Source organism: Cottoperca gobio, chromosome 18 (assembly GCF_900634415.1).
Source record: "Cottoperca gobio chromosome 18, fCotGob3.1, whole genome shotgun sequence".
Taxonomy (NCBI): domain Eukaryota; kingdom Metazoa; phylum Chordata; class Actinopteri; order Perciformes; family Bovichtidae; genus Cottoperca; species Cottoperca gobio.
Window position 1 is genome coordinate 1,651,235 of NC_041372.1, and position 20,387 is coordinate 1,671,621.

Consider the following 20,387-nt stretch of genomic DNA (forward strand, 5'->3'; position numbering starts at 1 on the left):
ATGCTTCACACAAGAATACCTGCTAAACACAGAAATATCCAAGCGTGCTTACTCCAATAAAATCTTCTTTTAAACAGCTGCCCTTCTTCACCGTCTACTTTTAATGTCAAGGCCTCCGGATGACGGCAGGGAGACACCTGGGTTGTTTTCTTTTATCAGAAGTTTTTACACCAAATGTGTAAATAATTGTCACGAACCACGGCACGAAAAAACACAGGATCAAAAATACACGACGTTCAACGAAAAAGATCTTTTAATCCAAAATGTATCCATTAACAACAAACATACACTTGACTAGTTTAACCAGACGAACTGGCACAAGACAAGGGGAGACAGGACTATTTATACATAAGGTAAGGGGACACAGGTGACAACAATCAGGGGCGGAGCAGACGATCACAGAAGCGGGAAAACACACAAAGGCAGGAAGTTAAGTGACCTGGAACGAGAGGGAAAAGTAAGTTTCAAAACAAAACAGGAAGTGCAAGACGACACTAGACAAGAGTGACGGTAATTTAACATAACGTGACCTGAGAGACATTAAACACTGAACATGAACTAAACTATAACATAAATACATGACCTAACATTAAATAATCTGACGGGATATGACATTAATTAGAATCTGAAGGCTGAAACTAACAAATCATTATCGACACATCCGTCAATTCTTTTCCAGATTTTTTGGATGTATGGTTTGGTGTATAAAACGTCAGAAAATAGTGAAAGATGTCACAGTGGTGTCTTTAAATGTCTTGTTCTGTCAGTCCAAACCAAAAGATATTCACTTTAATAAGATACAAGACAAAGACAATTAGCAAATCTCCGTATCGTTGCAGCTCTAATCTGAACTGATTGTCATCAATACATAAAAGCAATAAACATAATCTCAAACCTTGTGTAACCAACACAGGAGCATCAGTACTACATTTCCTAGAGTAGCAGTGTGATGTAATGTAAGAAGTCAGAAGCAGCTCGTGCTGGATTCCAAAAGGCAGTTAAAGCTAAAATGAGCCAAAAGGTGCGCACAACCCCCCCACAGGGCTTTATTGAACACAGAGTGTGCGGAGTTAAGTAAAAGGCTTTATTCAGATCGATAAACAACACATTAACCTTTAGCTCTTCTACACAACGGATCAATACGCTCACGCAGTTAACTCACTGCACAAGACTGTGGCCGTGTTGCTTAGACGTGAACAATCTGGATGTCTCACTATTTCATTAAACTAGGTCTAAATAAATGATGGGGGTCAAGCAGGCATCATGATTTTAAAGCGTCATGGTGTTTAGATTCACCCCATTGATTATTCAATGGTGTGTGTCACTAAAGCATTGGGCACACGTCATTGCCACAGCTCAGGTTATACATGCAAACAGCAGCTTATGTGTCTGTGGTCAATGCAGGAAGCCTGGTGTGCCGTCGCGTGAGTGTCAGGCCTAATAAACAATCTCGTGGGACTTTTTTGAAAGCAGAGTTTTTCCTCCTTTGTTCTCAAAAAACAGACGCACACACAAAAATGGGGGGAAAGAAATGGTGTCCTGTAAACCAATGTGTTGATTGTTTGCTTATGTTTTTCACCACTAACTAACTAAAGTCTGCCATTGCACGATATGTCGCCTCACAGATAATAATAATAATAATAACCCTTTGACGTTACAAGCCAACACCTCCCCATCTACACGTCAACACTAGAAGGAGTTTTATAAAAGCTCCGTTTTCAGTGACCTACAACGACACGACTTTAAACAACCTGTGCTCGTGTGGAGCGGCCTGAAACAAAGCGTCTGTATTGAGATTAAAATAATGAAACACTGCAAGTTACCAGCCTGAGAGATGAAGACGCAGGCAGAGAAACACAGAGGAAGAGTGTGCAGCGAGGCAGAACTGAAGCAGCAGCCGTCCTCATGTCTTGGTCAAAGACACTAAAGAGGGCCGGGATGCCTTGACCTGAAAGCACGGTGACCCGACACCAGAACATCGCTTTACGTGACCACGGGGACATAGCGTTCTGCACCTACTTTACATTCTCCCATCGCTCTCGGTAAATGAACATTTCCACTAGTTTTTGAGGCAGTCTGAGAACATCCATCTGCCCTTGAATCTGTGGGATGTGTCCCAGCATTTTGAACACACTTATCTCTTTGTATACAAATTGGTTTGAACCAGGAAAGGACAACAGATTGTACTTATCTGCGGACGCTGTGCCTATGTGTGTGTTTGAGTGGCAGGCGCACACTGCCAGCAGATTTAGCCTATTTTAAATTACACTGCACTGCAGAATCCAAAACTGATTTGTCACAACAAAACAATTGTCAACATGTTGGGTTTTGTTATGTTTAATGCAGCTCTCTGGAGGAATGCGGTTTCTACCTACGTTTGCAAAGTGCTGTGCTGTTATTGCAGAATTTGGTCCATAGAAATATATAATATAGTCAGACAAACGTCACCAAACTAAAAGGTGACCACAGGATCAAACACACAGAGCAGATGAACAGACTTCCACTTTTCTCTCGTCATTAATTGGATAGAAGACAAATGAGATAAGTGCTGCAGGCAGTATGCACATATCCACACTGCTGTCAGGAGCCCACACACACACACACACACACACACACACACACACACACACACACACAAACACCACGGTTGTTGTTTTTGTTTAAATGGATGTAAACCACAGACTGATGCAGATCATCAAGAATATATATATATATTTTTTTTTTTTCTTCTTATATATATATATATATATATATATATATATATATATATATATATATATATATATATATATATATATATATATATATATATATATATATACACACAAGAATATATATATATATATATATTCCTATATATATATATATATTCCTATATATATATAAGAATATAAAGTGGGTGAGTATGTAAAAGAGTTGCTGGAATGACTGAATGCGCTGTACGATTTCATTGCGTTATCATTTTGGACTGCGGCAAGCAGAGGTTAAGGTAGATAAGGTAAGGGTACGCGGTGTGTGTGTGTGTGTGTGTGTGTGTGTGTGTGTGTGTGTGTGTGTGTGTGTGTGTGTGTGTGTGTGTGTGTGTGTGTGTGTCTGAAGACTGTGGTTGGGCTGATGGGGAGAGAGGCCCAAACAGTCAGAGTAATAGGGCTTTGCTTATCATACGGTCACATGGTTTTATGAGTGAAAGAACAGCTCCTCTTCAGGTGGCTCTGACTTTGAAGCAGGTCATGGACATTCTGCCTCTTTTCATATTCACTCCACACCTGCATTACCTTGAATACCTTAAAGTATTTGCCATTTTCATCCTAGAAGGACCAAGTGTCTGAAAATCCAAAAAACACATTCTTCTCATTTAAGTGTTGGAGGAGTTCTTAGCTTTGTAATACTTCTATGTGTCATTCTGTTGTATTGTATGATGCAACATTTAGCGACACGTGTCAGATGAAGTCAGTGACTCGAGAGCAGAAGCAGATCTGGTGCATATTAATAGTTTAGCAACTACAAATATACAGAGACAGGAAAGAGAAGGAGAGGTTCTGGAGGAGGATTAAAGAACTTAAGTTTGTCCGTCACACAGATTTGTTGTTTGGTCTCACAGGAAGCGTCAGTGGCAGAACTCGTCCATCGACTCAAAAGGAGCCAAAAGTTCACTCTGCTTTGAATCTAAATGAAGCTTCCTCATTACTTGTGAATAACTCAATCGTTCAAAGATCTCCTCTCCAGTGCTCTGCTGTAGGATTAACTTCTTCCTCTACATGTGTCTCCACGTTTCATATCACAAAATATAATTTCTTCTTCCAACAAAGAATCCATTTTCACAGACTTGTTCAGATTAGGACAACCTTCTCACTTCCATGTTTTTCTTTTGAGGCAGACCTCCCTGTCTCGCAGACATTGTTGTATCACCACATGTCAAACACAGCACATGCAGAAAGATAATGAAATGTCTGTCGCCTAGAACTCACTCAAAACTTAAAAATAAAACATTTCACACATCCAGTTTGCCGCAAACTCTAAAAGCTAAATGGAGCCTCCCGCAAATATGGTAGCATGCAAAAAGATCCAATGTGGGAGAGAACATTAGAAATGATTTCCACACTTATGGACCATAAACATGAGAGCAAACTCAGATCAATGAGATTCCATTACCATCCTCTCTCATTTCCCAGAGCTGAATTGGAAATGGGTTAGAGATGGATTGTGTCATTACCAATTCCAGCAGATCCACGGGAGCCATAGATGAGTGTGTGAGTCTGTGTGTGTGTGTGTGTGTGTGTGGGGGGGGGGGTGCTATCTGCACCCGCTGCCAATGAATAGGTTGTTAGTGACAAGCAGGAAGGTGAGCAGGAGTTCATGCACTATCACGACCATCACAGTCGCCAATACTGGAGCTGCAGATCTACTGGAGGCTCCCAGACAAAACACTCCTGACATCATCTAGCTTTGAGCGTGAACTCTGATCTATACTGTGTGAGTTATAATTGCTTTTTGATGGTCCAGATTCTTCAGTTTTTTAAGATATAGATCATTAGTTAAAGTGTGCCTGGACTAATACACACTATACCTACAGTCTTCCTGTTAAGCTTCCATCTGTTTTCATTGAGTCTGCCATTCAGCTCCATACAGCTGTCGTGACAAGTGTATAATTATCCGACCAATAACTAATTTCACCATCACAAAACTAACAATGCATTTAAGCCCAAAAACATTCAAGCATTAAAAAGGCTGCCTACCTCCTCTCTCTCTCTCTCTCTCTAATGTCTTTATCTTCCATATTTAAGCTCGCTGTACTTCCATAATCCCCCTTTGCCCAATATTTAACTGGACCGCCCACGGATGTTCCACTAAGTAGACATGCCATAAATAAAAGGAGTCTTTTAAACACCAACTTATAAAATCATAAAACAGCTTGTACGACCTCAGTCTGCATCAATTACTGAACATTATTGATTAAACAAATCAGGTTTCAGATGCAACCAATTATGAGCTGCTCAAAGAGTTTCAGCCTTTATTCTTCTCGCTCTCACATTTTGTTTTATTAACTTAAATGCAAAGATATAGATTACTCACAGACACACAGTGACGGCGTTAGTGTTCGTAGGATGGAGGATAGGAACACGTGATGTAAAGACACAATGGAGCAGATGAACAATTGGAAAACTTAACATGCAGATTTACTGCAACAGCCCAAATCAACACAACTTGCAGAGTTGCAGGAAATAAAACTAATATTTTGTACGTGGGTTATGCATCTGGACCAGCAGTTTTATTGGCGACATGAACATGCCAACACATCTCACAGATCGTCACACTGTTGTAGCCCACTACACTTTAGTGACATGAAAATACAAAGATAATGGTCAAAATCATTGGATTTGATCTGACTTGTGCCAAAGATGACAAAGCCACACAGTCATCACGGTTCAATCAGGTAGTTTGTGCATGCCGACAGATAAACGACACGAGAATCACTTGGAACAAATTGTGCAGAAGCACATCGGTTGTTTCAGGAAGACACACAACAGTCGATGAACATCTCTGCCAGATGACAAGTCGATGCCAAGTCACCCGGCACACTGCAAGCAAAACCTCATTTGGCAGCGAATACACGGCGAACACAAGCGCAGAGTGAAAGACTGAATCTAGATACATCTCGTCTCACAGGGAGGAATGTCGTCATGGACAATTTCTTTACATCCTTCTCCCTGGCCTGGAAGCTAATTGCAAAAAAAAGAAGACAAGTCCGCGAAGAACCCCGAGTGAAATGACACAGGAGCCGCCGCCCTCTGTGAAGCCTGAACATGTAACCGTCGTCAACAACAGCGATGACAGCTGGCAGGACAACAATTACATCGTAGAAAGCCAGGAAACAGTGTCGACGTCCATCTTTCACACCAACTTATGTGCCGGAGGCCAACAGTATGCTATTCTGAATAAATAAAAGCTTGTCAGATGAATTATTAGGTAACATAAACATATAAAACAGCTTTAAGAGGCCGTTAATTCAACGAGACACATCACAGGGGTCAGGACAACGTGTGCTTTAAGAAGCTGCTGACGAACACCACTGTTCCTCGTCCTTTAATATTTACAGATGGCTGAAAGTTAAATAAATAGTGAGCAGCCTTTTTGTTTTTCCTTCATGCTTTCATTGCTGCCTTTGTCAATGTCTCGCAGCCATGCTTTGACATACGTCAGATGAAACGCCAGCACAACACCACCCTGATCTTGGGCTTCCAAGCTAAACTGAGAGATGATGTAACACAATGTTTTATTCAATGTATGAGGGCACGTATGTATGTGCATGCTACACAAACACTTCTATATGGTGTGGTGAATAAGTAAATTACACTCATGTCTGGGAAACTACCACCTATCGACCATTCTAAGTCATTTACATTTCCGTGCATGTGCTGGTGGTAACAACCAAACGTACAAATACTGAGGGGAAGAGAAAGGAGACGAGGGGGAGGGGGGGCAGAAATAAAATCATGTCGGGTAACACATAGGAAGTGGGGTGAGTTTGGAAAGACCAGATTAGACAGACAGTGGTACTTTGATGAGCAGAGCGACCCGTATTTATGATTAAAAAGGTCCGCTTCACTCCGCCAATAAGCCCTTATCTGTGCTGCATGCATATAAGTCTGATATGGCCTGGAGCCATAGTGAAAGATACAAAAATAATTAGCTAACATTCAGCTTTGAGCAGACAGAAATGTTGTAGTATAAAAAGGGGAGAAATACATTGGAGAAGAAAGATAGGACGACGAGCAGCAATTTTTATTCTTACATTAAATGTTTGTTTATTTCTGTTTGTCAGAATGACATTATTTCCTGTCAGCAAGTGCAGGCAATCACTTTGAGATAAGCAAATACTGAAAATCTGCACTTGCACCTTGCCGTTCCACGGAAGTCAATCTTCAGTGATCTAAAACTGGATGGAGCCTCAGCTGAGACTTTCTATGTGTGGGACTGTGTTGCCCTTTAGATTTAAACTTGAGCGAGTTGTGTTACCCAATTCCCTGTGCCGTCTCAGGAACACCACATTAAAAGAAGAAAACACCACATATGACTTGTTTTTAAAGCAGTTGCTCGTGTGCTGCTGGGTCCATCGTGTGTTTCTTCTTACAGTTTTTGGAAAACTGGACAAAGAGAGGAGCGGGCGTCACAACAACATATTCCAGAGTTGAAGGGGAAACCCTCTGAATTACAGTAAACATCGATGGTCGACGAAATGTTGGAAGACCAACTGGATAATTGTTTTGTAGAAAGCCAAAGGTATCAGTTTCTTGAGCGACAGCTTTTATACTCCGAGCTGCAATAAATGCTGCGGCTTTAAGATCCTGTTACATGTTATACAATACTTATACTCTATTGGCATTTCTGCCAGCAGCTCATCAGCCGTTTATGTGATCTGGGAAACTTTCCATTGGTCCATGTTGTCTTCATTATTAGCCCACGGTTAGTCATTCACACAGAATCTTATTCCATTTGACTGAAATGTTTTCCCCCTCAACTACACCTCAAAGTGAAATATGAACTTACAATCTGATGGTTTACTTTAGTCCCTCGAGTCAAACTTCTTCCCTCGCGATGAGCTGAACACTGATGTTTATGAAGCAGCAGGAGAGACAGACAGTGTCCTACAAAGGAAATGTCTCATCTTTCTCTATTTAGCACCAGAGAGAAAGTACCATATGGGATCCCAACAGGCCTTATTAATACACAACATCATGCAAACATCTTAGTCAGGTTAACTTCCCCACTAACGGCAGTTGTATCTGATAAACACTCACGTGAAATGGAAAGGTTTGAACAACGTTTTCTGTTGCACTTAGTAATGATTTTTGGCTGAGTTCCAAACAACCCTCAGCAAATCCACTTAGGAAACATGCACTTACACGTCTCTTAAAGAAAGAACAATCACATCTTGTTGCCTGAGAGTAAGACATCCTCTATTGTACTTTCCCCTCATTATCTACACTAAATAAAACATAATATAAATGTGCAATGCTGTGAGCAGAGATCACCACAACCTCCTAATATCTGCTGCTCCTCTACGAGGACGCTCATTATGGCTGAATGAGGGAATGAACTCCGAGAGAGAGAGAGAGAGGAAGGAAAGTACACAGACCTGTGTGCACACAAGCAGGGTGGAGGTTCTCAGGGACCTGGTGGAGGAGCGTCTGCGTCTCGGAAGATAGAAGTCGCGGGGAAAGCAAAGATCCTCGGGCATTAGGAAGCACAGCTAGCGTGAAGATAAACTATTATTACTAAAATGACTGAACTTGGTATTGGCGTCCTTCACGAGACAATCCAGAACATTGCAACCTTTAGCACCGAGCATTGTACTGAAAGAAAAAAGAGGATTCAAGCTAAAACAAGAATTAAATGTAACATTAAAGTCAAAGAGTTTATACAACTATATTAAATATACTTCCCCTTTTTTCACTACACACAGCTGCAACGATTAAGAAATGTTTACTAAGAAGTCATGTGTGATTGTGTTTTTGTGAATGAAGTGCCATCTCATGGTGACAACCTGCGGTTAAATAAATGGCGCTTGAATTGGCGTGTTTACTGTGGAACATAGCGGCGCCTCGCCAGGAGAGGGGAGACTCCCAGAGGCTGAATAATAGCACCGAAATGGATTCGGCCAAGTGTTAGAGATGCTAGAAGTGTTCACATTGATCGAGTAAATGCAGCTCTGTAAAGATGAAACAATAAAAGGCTGATTCCAGGCAAGATTCCTTGAACATAGCGTGACTATAATTGGATTAGGCTAGTTACTACAGACAGAAGAGGAGTGATGGAGTCTTTGTCATTTATTCCCTTTTGTGTGGTTGGAGGTGATTATAACTAATCAACGCCGTCAACGTTCACGCAGCTGCCGATACAAATCTATCGACTGCGTCTGAAGTGTTTGAGCACAATGTGACTGCCATCACACTGGACTTATCAAATAATGATCACTTCTAGACATCTTTCAAAGGCAAGTAAATTAAGTGTATTGTTTAAGAACGTACCAAGCGAACCTGCTCACAGACGCTCCTGATAATATGTTTTATAGGTTAGAATTGTTTATCTTTAAAATGCCAAAACAATCTTCCAGTGGAGGCTTGGATTCCCGTTATTTATATAACTATGTATATAACCAGCGCACTTAATAATCCAGTGCATGATAGCATCCGAGGAGGTTCTCCATTTCGCCCGTTACATGAAAACGGCCCCCACTTCATCAGCTCTCAGCCGACCGTCCTCGAGGGAGAGAGGTTGGGGTGGGTGCGAGGTTAGGGTCCTTCATTTGAGTGTATAATGCGAGATCATGCAAATCAGACTGAGTGCACTTCTTCGACCTATATAAAGAAGACAATGTTTACACAGCACTCACATTGGTGCAGAGGTGGGAACCAACTGCAACATGCACTCTTTCAATCACACCCAATCATATACCTGCAGCTCACAAAAACTACACTTTACATTTTCCTCCCAACACTTTTAATAAGGCCCTTGTGGGAACTGGTTTATCATTAAAACGATTGCACCCTCGGAGAGTTTTCTATTTATCAGCATCAGTCTGTGACATTCAGTGCATGTCAAGATTTAGTTTATCATTAAAAGCTATAAAATATGCTTTTGGTGTACACACATGCTGCTGGACACACACCTGAGGTAGTGATTTCCTATAATTCTCACAATCACTTTCAGACTAAATCAATATGATCAGTGAGTTACACTCAGATACAAATGTTGCTCTTTAACTAAATGAAATACTATTTGAATGAACAAGTATATATTGAGACTTTGGTGCATTGGCACACATTTTGCCCACATTACCTCACAATGTATTTTCTGTAGATGTTGACGGAGGCAGGGAGCTATTGCATCATTTGAGCGGCTAATTAATCACTGCAGCGTGCGACACACGGAACCAAAAAGACATTTAGCCGCAAGCCTGAGGCTCCAGAAACGCAGACAAATACCAAACTAAATAACCCAGCTTTGTTTTGACTACTCTGTTCTGCTTTAGTTTGCCACAGTCGGGTAAAGTCCCGGGTGCTCATTTCACGTCTCTGTCTGCTGTGACAAGATGAGCCATTACTCAAATCCAATTTGCCTGCAAGCCTTTCTGTCGCCTGCTTTGCTCATGTGTCTTTCCGTTGACACATAAAAAGCTATCTCTTTCCATCCTTGGCATGTGACCAGCATGTTTCTCCTGACTCTCTCTACATCAGTTGGTGAGAGGAGCAATGAGTGGACAAGATGCCACTTTAACCGAGGGCAAAAGAAAATGAAGCCATTTATCTCACGCTAGGTCATGAAAAGAGATGGAAAACTCAGAGGGGAAACACTGGTCTGCTTTCCGCTATGTTTCCAGAGATGGGGAGGCTGTGTGGATGCCTCTCATTAGAGCAGTCTCCCTCCTTTCCAGCCTCTTCCCCTGTGGCACTGACGATGGCCTGCGCTGGCTGCTGCCACCATGCCCGGCTGTGAACAGATGGGTGGTGCAGAACAGGCCAATATGTCAGGCCTGATGGTGTATTGCAAAAAGATTTGCTCTGTGGCGTACTCAGTTCAGATTCAGTGAAGACATCAGACGCGTGCTCTACAAGATACAATGTGAGGATCCAGAGACCGTTCAAACCACTGTGGTAACTTTGTGTTCGATCCAACATCACAACTAAAAATCATCCTACTCATGAAACGGTACATGTGCTCACGCCGTGTGCAAGTAGGAGCTTTTTAGCAGAAACGCTCTTTACACAGTGACATTTCATACGTGACAAAATATGCTTTAACTGACTGACCATGTTGCTTTTCCACAGAGACACGAGACATTTTGTAGGCGATGAGTTCAGGGACAATGATGCATATTTAAAAAGGGAACAATAGCTCCTGAAAGTATGTTACAGAAAGCTTTAAATTAATGATGGCGAACCTGAGCTGTCAAACGGTCGCTCTTAAAATAGGAATACAATTGTTTGCATTTACACCTTTTGACCTTTTGCTTTTGGCTCAAAAGGGTTTTTCTATTTTATTGGCGGACTCCAGATTAATTATTAAATGTCTAAATGATCAAACACAACAGCAATAGAAGTAAAACACAACACCCTCAGTGCACTTACTCATGGGAATGGTATGGCCAGAAATTTGGATAAGAAGCCACATTTCTTGAGTGCTCAGGCAGCATTTGCAACAGACCCCTAATGTTTTGTCATTTCAACACACTCCATGACGCCATTTTTCCATGCGGTCAAGTGTTGAAGCAGCCAGGGCTGCACAGCTTGTCCTCTCCCCCCTCCAAAAAACAAGATGGAGTCTTCTGATAAATGATTAGCTTGATGAGGAATCATGATCTAGATCAAGAGCAGGCTAATGTCAGCAATCTGTGTAGTCCATCTGTCTCATTACCCAACCTACCACCTCACACGCTCTACACTTAGAGAACAGATAATCTGCTTTCTGCACAAATGCAGCTGTGAAGGGATTTCTACTCCGCTTACGGTGGTTTCACTCCGAGAAGCCTGTAAGATCTGTATGCATCATTTATGGATGTGTTTGCTGCCCTCACTGCCTGATGTACTGACCCTGCTTGTATCTTGTTTGTGGCTAAACATTCACATGGGACAGAGGAGGGAGTGCTGTCGCTGGAAAGCACAGAACATTATGTATCATACGACTTAAACAGTTCCAACGTGTGAAGAAAAGGAAAAGATGGAATTGCTGCTCATGAAATGTGTCCGTGCGTATTATTATTGTAATGAGGCTACACATTTAGGGTAAACACAATCGTGCAATATGGAGGGGGAGAGTAGAAAATACTGCTTGTCACCGGCAGAAAATGTTCTTTGTATCGTCATCATGAACATATCACCACTAATACCTGTATTTATGTCACAGCGAGCAATGTGAAAGGTACCTGTCACATGACTACACAAGAAGGCAATGTAGAGAATAATGGTGAGTGATGTGGTGAAATGGCTCACAAAATGAAGTCCTGCTCACTTGAGCTTTGCCATGCAGTGCACCATCCATTTGAATTATGTGCGGTCTGGTACACACACATTATGTGGCATGCGTCCTTCATGTGAAAGCTCTCAAAATCCTCAGTGCATTATGTGAGCTGGAAAGTGCGAGGTGCACACACACACTGTCATTTGTCACCCTGTTACATGACAAGAGCTGTCACATGTGCAGGTTTCTCTTTTGTCGGGATTCTTGGAAAAATAAATGGCGAGCATTTGTTTGCAGCTTCTGAATGCAAAGAGGTGTGAAGCTGAAAGACTAAGTCGCATATCTCAACACAGGTTTACAGGCACACAGAGTGCATGCTGCGGCTCAAGCTGCATCTCTTCACAAACACACTGGGTGAAATTAAATCAAAAACAGGTGGGATGGCAAGAAATTATCTCTTGCTTTTAACCAATTACTGCCTCCGATTTATGCCAAGCATTGAGCAACGCCAACACGAGGCTCCCTCGTGTCATGCATTACTTTGTTATGTTGCACTACATTAGACAGCCCTTCCTAAATGCACATTTCAACAGTGAAGAAGTGACATTGGTCGCACATCACTTGTCCCACGGGTACCTGGCAGAGCCGTGCAGAATGTGTGAGATGCCAACCTCCATGCTGGCTCTGAGCTGACCCAGACTGCTGCCGATGGCATTATCACCGGCTTCCTCACCTTCCCTGGCACGTCTGGCTAATCTCACAGTCACTTTGTATTTTGGCTTGTCATGAGGTCTTTGAGCTGCTGCGGGGACAACTTCTATGGCATCAGAGGGAGTACATGCAAAGAGTAAAGTCTGAGCCTGCTGCCAGTGGACCTGCATCCACTTAAAGACCTTTGAAAGGTACATTCATGTCAGAATTATTATAGTTACTGTATTCAAACTCTACCCACAGGAGAAGTGAAACTCTAAAACAGATCATCTGAAAGTCATAATCACCAACTATTTTGATAATTGATTCATTGTTTCAATAATTCTTGGTGCAAAAATGTCTTTTTCAGGCCTCTAAAATGAGGAGATTTCCTGCTTTTCTCTGTTTCGTATCATATTAAAGTGAAGATCTTTGAGCTTCTGACGAAACAAGACAATTAAAGACATTTTCTCACATTTTATAGACCAAAACAATAATAAACAATTAGAATAATCTAGAAAATAATACGTTAATTATTGATAGTGAAAATAATTGTTAACAGCCCAACATTTCAAACATAAATAAAAGCGTCACCAACCAAGTAAAGAAAATACCGGACTGGGCCAGCACTGTCTCTAAACACACGTACTAACAGGAAGACAACATCTGACAGAGGCTGGTCAACATTAGTTTTCCCGATACAGGAGTAAACCTCGCCTACATTTGAAACCATGAAAAGTTCCACAACACATAAAATCCTTCATCGAAGTCAAACTTTCCAATGAGATCTGTGAATATTGTAATTTATAAGGTCAAAACATGAAGTGATTATGTCTTTAGCAGGCTTGTGGCCCGGCGGGATACTGTTCCAGCTCAGAGTGGAGACCCGCCAGACTGACGGAACGACCATCGCTGGAAAAAATGAAGAAATATTACCTGCGGGGACGAATTCTGAACCTCCAACACCGGAGGCCATATATTATCCAGATAAGTCATGTCGACCCAAGCAGCGGACCCTTTGTCAAGCCCCACCACCTAATGACGGGAGACTGATAAGCGGCCATACCATGTCACCCGCGATGTAAAACAAAAATAGATTCAATTAATCATATAAATTGCCATTAAAATAAAAAGGTAGATGATGGGACAGGCTCCAGCCAGGTATGAGCGGCTAATGAAGAATAATCAGTCAGTGCATCATTAGGATGTGAGTGGAAGAACATGAGATGTGACTGCTGCACAAAGAATGGATGGAGTTGGACTATCTTTAGCAACGTGATCCTAACGTATGAATAAGCACTTCTCACAATTGGCAAAATATATATATATTATCGATCATTCATCTCAGTCCAAGATGATGACAACGTGCGTCTCCTGTACTGTGTGTGTGTGTGTGTGTGTGTGTGTATGTGTACACTATAAACTATTACAATATCCATGACTGTTACCTGCAATATTTTTTATGTGGGCAATCCCATATCTAAAAAGAAAAAGCTTTATAATGAGTGAATTAAGAGTGTGAAAGAATGAGGAGAATAGTGTATTAATACATACATACACATATATATATACACACATACAGATATATATATATACATATATATATATATATATATATATATATATATATATACATATATATATATATATATATATATATATATATATATAAATAAAGGATCTAATTTAAGGCACTGAAGAACATCAGATGCTGCAGTGTCTTCCCATCTCAAAGCTTGTTAAAGTGGACTAACTTGCTCGGAGACATTGTCGATGTCCTCTGAAATGTGAAATTAACATCTGTATCTTTGGGCGAGTAAAAAGAAACAAGTCTAATTGCTTCGCGCACCAAGATATTTTTTCATAGATTTATGTCCAAAAGACTTTTTCCACTACAACGCTGACAAACTAATAACAAGTTAATCCCAGTGTTTTATTATAATAAATAAAAACATGGCTGGTGAAGGCTTGCGATGCACTGGGATGTAAGTGCCCTGTACAGTGCGGAGTGTTATTAAGTAGATATGGTTTTATTATAAAAACTGAAAGGATAAAGTCCTCCACATTACATCTGTGTTTACCAGACGTCTCAATGGCACTTAGAGACAGTATATTGTGGGATGACACAGTACAGTTATGTAACAGCACAACCTGTGAAAGCTATAACAGCTCAAATTAAAGTTTAATGTCTCTAGACAAGAAGTGACCCTTAGTGGCATCGTCTCCTGCAATATGCAGCAGATGTATATGTTTCTATATCTCCATATGTTGAGAGAACAAGACTCTCCACCCACTAAACCTTCACGTCTGCTGAGTAAATACATTTTTAATACTATAATATATCTGTGCTTGAACCAAAACGTACCCTTTTGTTTGCCGTCAAGAACATTCACATTAGAGTAATAAAGTACATGTGGGGCGTTTTCCTTCCAGTAGTAACGAGCAGATCTGCAGCAGCTGATGCTATTGGCCTTTGGTTTCTATAATTTTCTCTCTGCTTCCACCTTGTTAACTTGACTTTTGTTCTCTCGACTTATCCCTCTTTTATCCCTCAGCTGCACTTCATATGTTGCTCCTCGACCTCATTTAATTCACTCCTTTCCTTCTGTCTTACCCTTTTCCTCCACTCCCTTTTTTTTCTTTGCACTCTCGCTATCTTGCCTCCACAGAGGGCACATAAGCACAATGTTCTGGGTGCTTGCAAAGCATCTGGCTTTCCAGCCCATACATCCAGCAGGCCAATGTGTTCGCTGCTACAATGTCTGTACACAAAGTACACTTGTGACTGCTTGCTTGAGTTGTCAAACACAAATTACTGGCCAGCGGGAGTCTGAGCTCCTCTGCAGTTCTAAAAACCTCATTTCCGTGACTTTAATTTGTTTACAAGAAATAGGAGAAGAGCAGAATACAACCTGCTCAACAGTTTGAGCTGACAACATGGAGAGTGGTGAAGATTTTTAAAGCAATTGAAGGACAAGGAAATTGTGCCTTTAACTTTTCTTGCTTCAACATGCCATGAAAAGCGCAGATGTTGGACTTGCCGGCTTGCAAAGTGTCCTTTATTTCACAGCTTTTTTTAGGAATGTACCACGAGTCAGTATCAGTGTTGTCTAGAAACAATGCAGTGGGCATCGAAAACAATGCAGTGGGCATCGAAAACAATGCAGTGGGCATCGAAAACAATGCAGTGGGCATCGAAAACAATGCAGTGGGCATCGAAAACAATGCAGTGCGCATCGAAAACAATACAGTGCGCATCGAAAACAATGCAGTGCGCATCGAAAACAATGCAGTGGGCATCGAAAACAATGCAGTGCGCATCGAAAACAATGCAGTGCGCATCGAAAACAATAAAGTGGGCATCGAAAACAATGCAGTGCGCATCGAAAACAATGCAGTGGGCATCGAAAACAATGCAGTGGGCATCGAAAACAATGCAGTGCGCATCGAAAACAATGCAGTGGGCATCGAAAACAATGCAGTGGGCATCGAAAACAATGCAGTGGGCATCGAAAACAATGCAGTGCGCATCGAAAACAATGCAGTGCGCATCGAAAACAATGCAGTGGGCATCGAAAACAATGCAGTGGGCATCGAAAACAATGCAGTGGGCATCGAAAACAATGCAGTGCGCATCGAAAACAATGCAGTGGGCATCGAAAACAATGCAGTGGGCATCGAAAACAATGCAGTGCGCATCGAAAACAATGCAGTGCGCATCGAAAACATTGCAGTGCGCATCGAAAACAATGCAGTGGGCATCGAAAACAATGCAGTGCGCATCGAAAACAATGCAGTGCGCATCGAAAACAATGCAGTGCGCATCGAAAACAATGCAGTGCGCATCGAAAACAATGCAGTGGGCATCGAAAACAATGCAGTGCGCATCGAAAACAATGCAGTGCGCATCGAAAACAATGCAGTGGGCATCGAAAACAATGCAGTGCACATCGAAAAACAATGCAAAGTTAGTCTGATTCCCATGAGATATATAATATTACTATATAATATTACTATATAATACTATATAAACACGTTGTGTGATCTGCTTAAAAGCAAAGTAGCAACAGTTAATATTTCACTACAGCAGTCGAGTAAGAGCCGCTGCAAAATGCACGTGATCTTGTCTTTTTGAATAAGTGAATGAGCATTAAAAGCATCTGAGGAAACTGTTGCACAAGTGTCATGCAAAGGAATATAATATATACTCAAAGCAGGAACAACTAACATCACTGGAAGAAAACAAAGCTGATCATGTTGAATGCAGTAGGATGTATTGTCCTCTATAACACACCTATGTGATTTAAAAGACATTCGTATTATATTAACTCCAACTTTTCATAATCCTCACCTACTATTAAAGACGTGCTCGTGTTAATGACTGTAAACACACAGAACGCTACATGTACATCTCCTTCAGGCTGCTCACACACAGCTGAGAGTATACAGCTGCAGTACTGCGTGCATGTATTGTATGTATTGGACATGTGCCAGTGAAACGTGCCCTTGAGGGGAAACTAAATGACTAAATGCGCGTTCTCATGGTCAGCTCCCCTCCTCTGAACTGGCCTTTTGAGACATTTGTTGTAATACGTCTGAGATCTTTAGAGCAGTATCTCATTACATCAGGCTTTCAGTCTGAATGTTTGCAACTCGACTTCCGTCCATTAAAGCTGCTCACACGTCATCTGAACTGGTCGGAGCAGAGCAACATGTGAAAGGCACCTTTCCTTCTGCAATTCACCCTCGCACTTGTTCATTTCACAGGCCTGTTAATCATTACTGTGATTATTCAATTAAATAACTTTGCTTTTTCTGTGGCCGAGAGTCTACAAAGACTGCAGTTGCCAGGAGCAACGGTGTATGTGTGGAGGAGGCTGTGTGACACGATGACAGGAGAAACGTCTGTAGTGGCTCCAGGGGCTGCTCGTGTGTCCCGACGAGCCCACAGTTGCATTTACAGAACGGAGATCCGCTGATGTCGACAAAGTTTCCACATCATTTCATTGATTAAGCTCACCATGAGGACAACGCAGCGCCCGGTGTTACATTACGAGTCCATCTGCAAGACGAGCAGCGGGTTTATAGATGCGTGGACATTTCCACGATTGGTTTGGTCTCATCAAAATAAATGAACACATGATTATCTTGTTAATAATCGGATACGCTGGTGCTGTTGGTCTGAATAAGGGATAACCATTTGGAAATAAATATCCAATTAGGATGATTTTGACAGATATTGCAATATGATTCACTAATATTAGAGGGAATGATAATTGTTGCTTCATTATCACGGGGTGATTATTTTGCGAGGATCTGCACCAAACAAAGATGATTTCTTAAGACAGTAGAATATGATCTGTAAAATAATAATAATAATAATAATAATAATAATAATAATAATAATAAGCTTTATTTGTATAGCACCTGTCATAGTGCTTCACAGCAAAAACATAAAAATTAGTACAAAATTATACAGAGCATTTACAGTTAATCACAATGTTGATGTAAATGTAAAATAGCTTTGAAAAATAGTATTAAATAGCAGAATAAAAATAGTAAATAGCACTCAAAATAGTATTAAAAATAGTATTAAATAGTAGAATAAAAATAGTAAATAGCATTACAAATAGCATTAAAAATAGTATTAAATCGCAGAATAAAAATAGTAAAAGTGGAAAAAGCTAATAGTAAAGAGATAAAATAGCAGCCTTAATAAAAGCATTTAAATGAGTTTAAAGTGGCATAAAGTAGCAGCATTAAAGATTGTATAAAATATCTCCATTAAAAGGCTAAAGTGAAGAGATATGTTTTTAGTTTACTTTTTAAGATATTGAGCGAGCTCGCCTCCCTAATGTCTACAGGTAGGCCTCGCGCCTCCTGCAATTTGGATATTGCACTTGTCCATATTTCGATTTCAATATCGATTATTTGTTCAGCCCGAGTCTGAAAGCATGGGCTGCTTCTCTTTGGAAAGTTTTAAGAAATACTTGGTTGAAGCACAAGTTCCCTGACACTGTACGCACCAGTGCTCTTAAAGAGTTAGAGTAACGTAAGGGATAAAGCTCAAGCGCTTAATCACGCAATTAGTACTTTTTTTTATCACAACACTTACTACATTGTGGCAACATCAAGTGTAAAATGTCTTCATCATACGGTGCCACTAGTGGTTGTCCTTAAAACAACAGATGTGAGGCGCCCGGAGGCCGTAACACAAGTTCTAAAGCTGAGCGATAACTCGTGTCCTCTCAGAGTCCTATCGAGCAGGTATCGGCAGCTGTTCAGAGGAGCTCGGCCCTTCAGGTGCAGACACTCCAACAGCGTTCCCTTCCTCACCATTAATTCATCATCAATATGGATCCATCTTTTGTTGATGGTGGCACACTTGCACTTTCCTTGCCCTGATGCTATGCTCTGGACAGCCCTCCTTGAATAAAAATGAAGCCACTTTCTTCCATCGTGGCAGTCATTGTGCCATTTGTTGAGTAAAACACACAGGTCCATTATTGGAGTGTCATGATGCTGTGTGTTTGGAACGCGACAAATCACTGCAGGCTGTCAACCAGGCAGTTTTGTGGCATTACTCTCCGCAGAGAGGACGCTGTTAATGCTGACAAACACTGGAGAACGAGAGTCATTTACTACACATCCATTAAGCAGGTGCCAATACTCCAACAGCAGCAGAGTCTCTCACTCACAGGCTCACGTTTGCATCCAGAATGAGTTAGTTAAATTCACACGTTCACAAATAAAGATTATTAGAATTATACAATAGCGATAACAGGTGAAGTCAGCATTCGTCTGGTTCAGCTGAATCTATCCATCACTTTATTGAAAGTGAAATGACAATGGTTCGCAGCCCTTTCGGTGTTTCCGTCCGACATGAGACACGGATCAAACCAACATGGTGTTTGCCTCTCGTCTGGAGGCCCAGGGAAGCCTTTCAGAGTTTCCTCACACACCGCTTTCTATGGAGGACGCCAGGAAGATCACAGACTTCAAATCCCTTTCAAAGCTCTTGCTCAGGGCTCTAGTTAAAGCTCATTAAAAAGTCTAATCAAAACACAGCAATAGCATAACATGTAAAGTTAATTTGCTAAAAAAAAAAAAAAAAAAAAAAAAAAAAAAGGATTCTTGATGAGCAACAGACCATAACAATATCAACCCTCTTGGCCCCAATGAAATATTAAAGATACAATCACCGGCGACTTCCAAGTCACAGCTCACCTCATTTGAATTCTAAGGAAAAAGTAATTTATGACTTAACTCAAAACTCATTTTTTCCTTCTAATTGTTGATGTTGCCTGAAGGCACTTTTCTTTGTTGGATTTCTAATTTACGTAAATGAGTGAAAATTATTTTCACCCCTAGGAAGTCAGGTGTGGAGACACTCATTTCCTCAGACACTTCACTCCACATAAAGTGTTTGACGCAACTTAAATTGATACAACCGACTCTAAATGTTCTTACATAAAGAATATCTAAAAAGGTATTTCCTCCATGACACGTAGTTAGAGCTGGCGTGATGGATGGCTGAGACATTTCAGTTGTGACATGAAATATGAATCAGTGGAAGTGACATTTGCTGACCTGTTCCCATGTGCAGAGTATGAAAGGTCCTCTCTCTTTGAATAGACAGCTCGAGTCTCATAAATATGACAGACGCACCTATGACCAATTTTGAGGCTGGCACGGAGCACTGGAATAAAACTAACACTGCTAATCTGCACATTTCATGC

General features: G+C 41.1%; 1 long non-coding RNA gene across 1 annotated transcript in view; it reads right to left on the reverse strand.

The window, feature by feature from the left end:
• Positions 1-381: 381 nt before the first annotated feature.
• The window catches only part of LOC115023899 (uncharacterized), a 69,799-nt gene continuing 49,793 nt past the window's right edge, over positions 382-20,387 (reverse strand). Inside the window, exon 3 of the long non-coding RNA XR_003834057.1 lies at positions 382-439. This is a non-coding gene — a long non-coding RNA (uncharacterized LOC115023899). The remainder of the gene's footprint in view (positions 440-20,387) is intronic.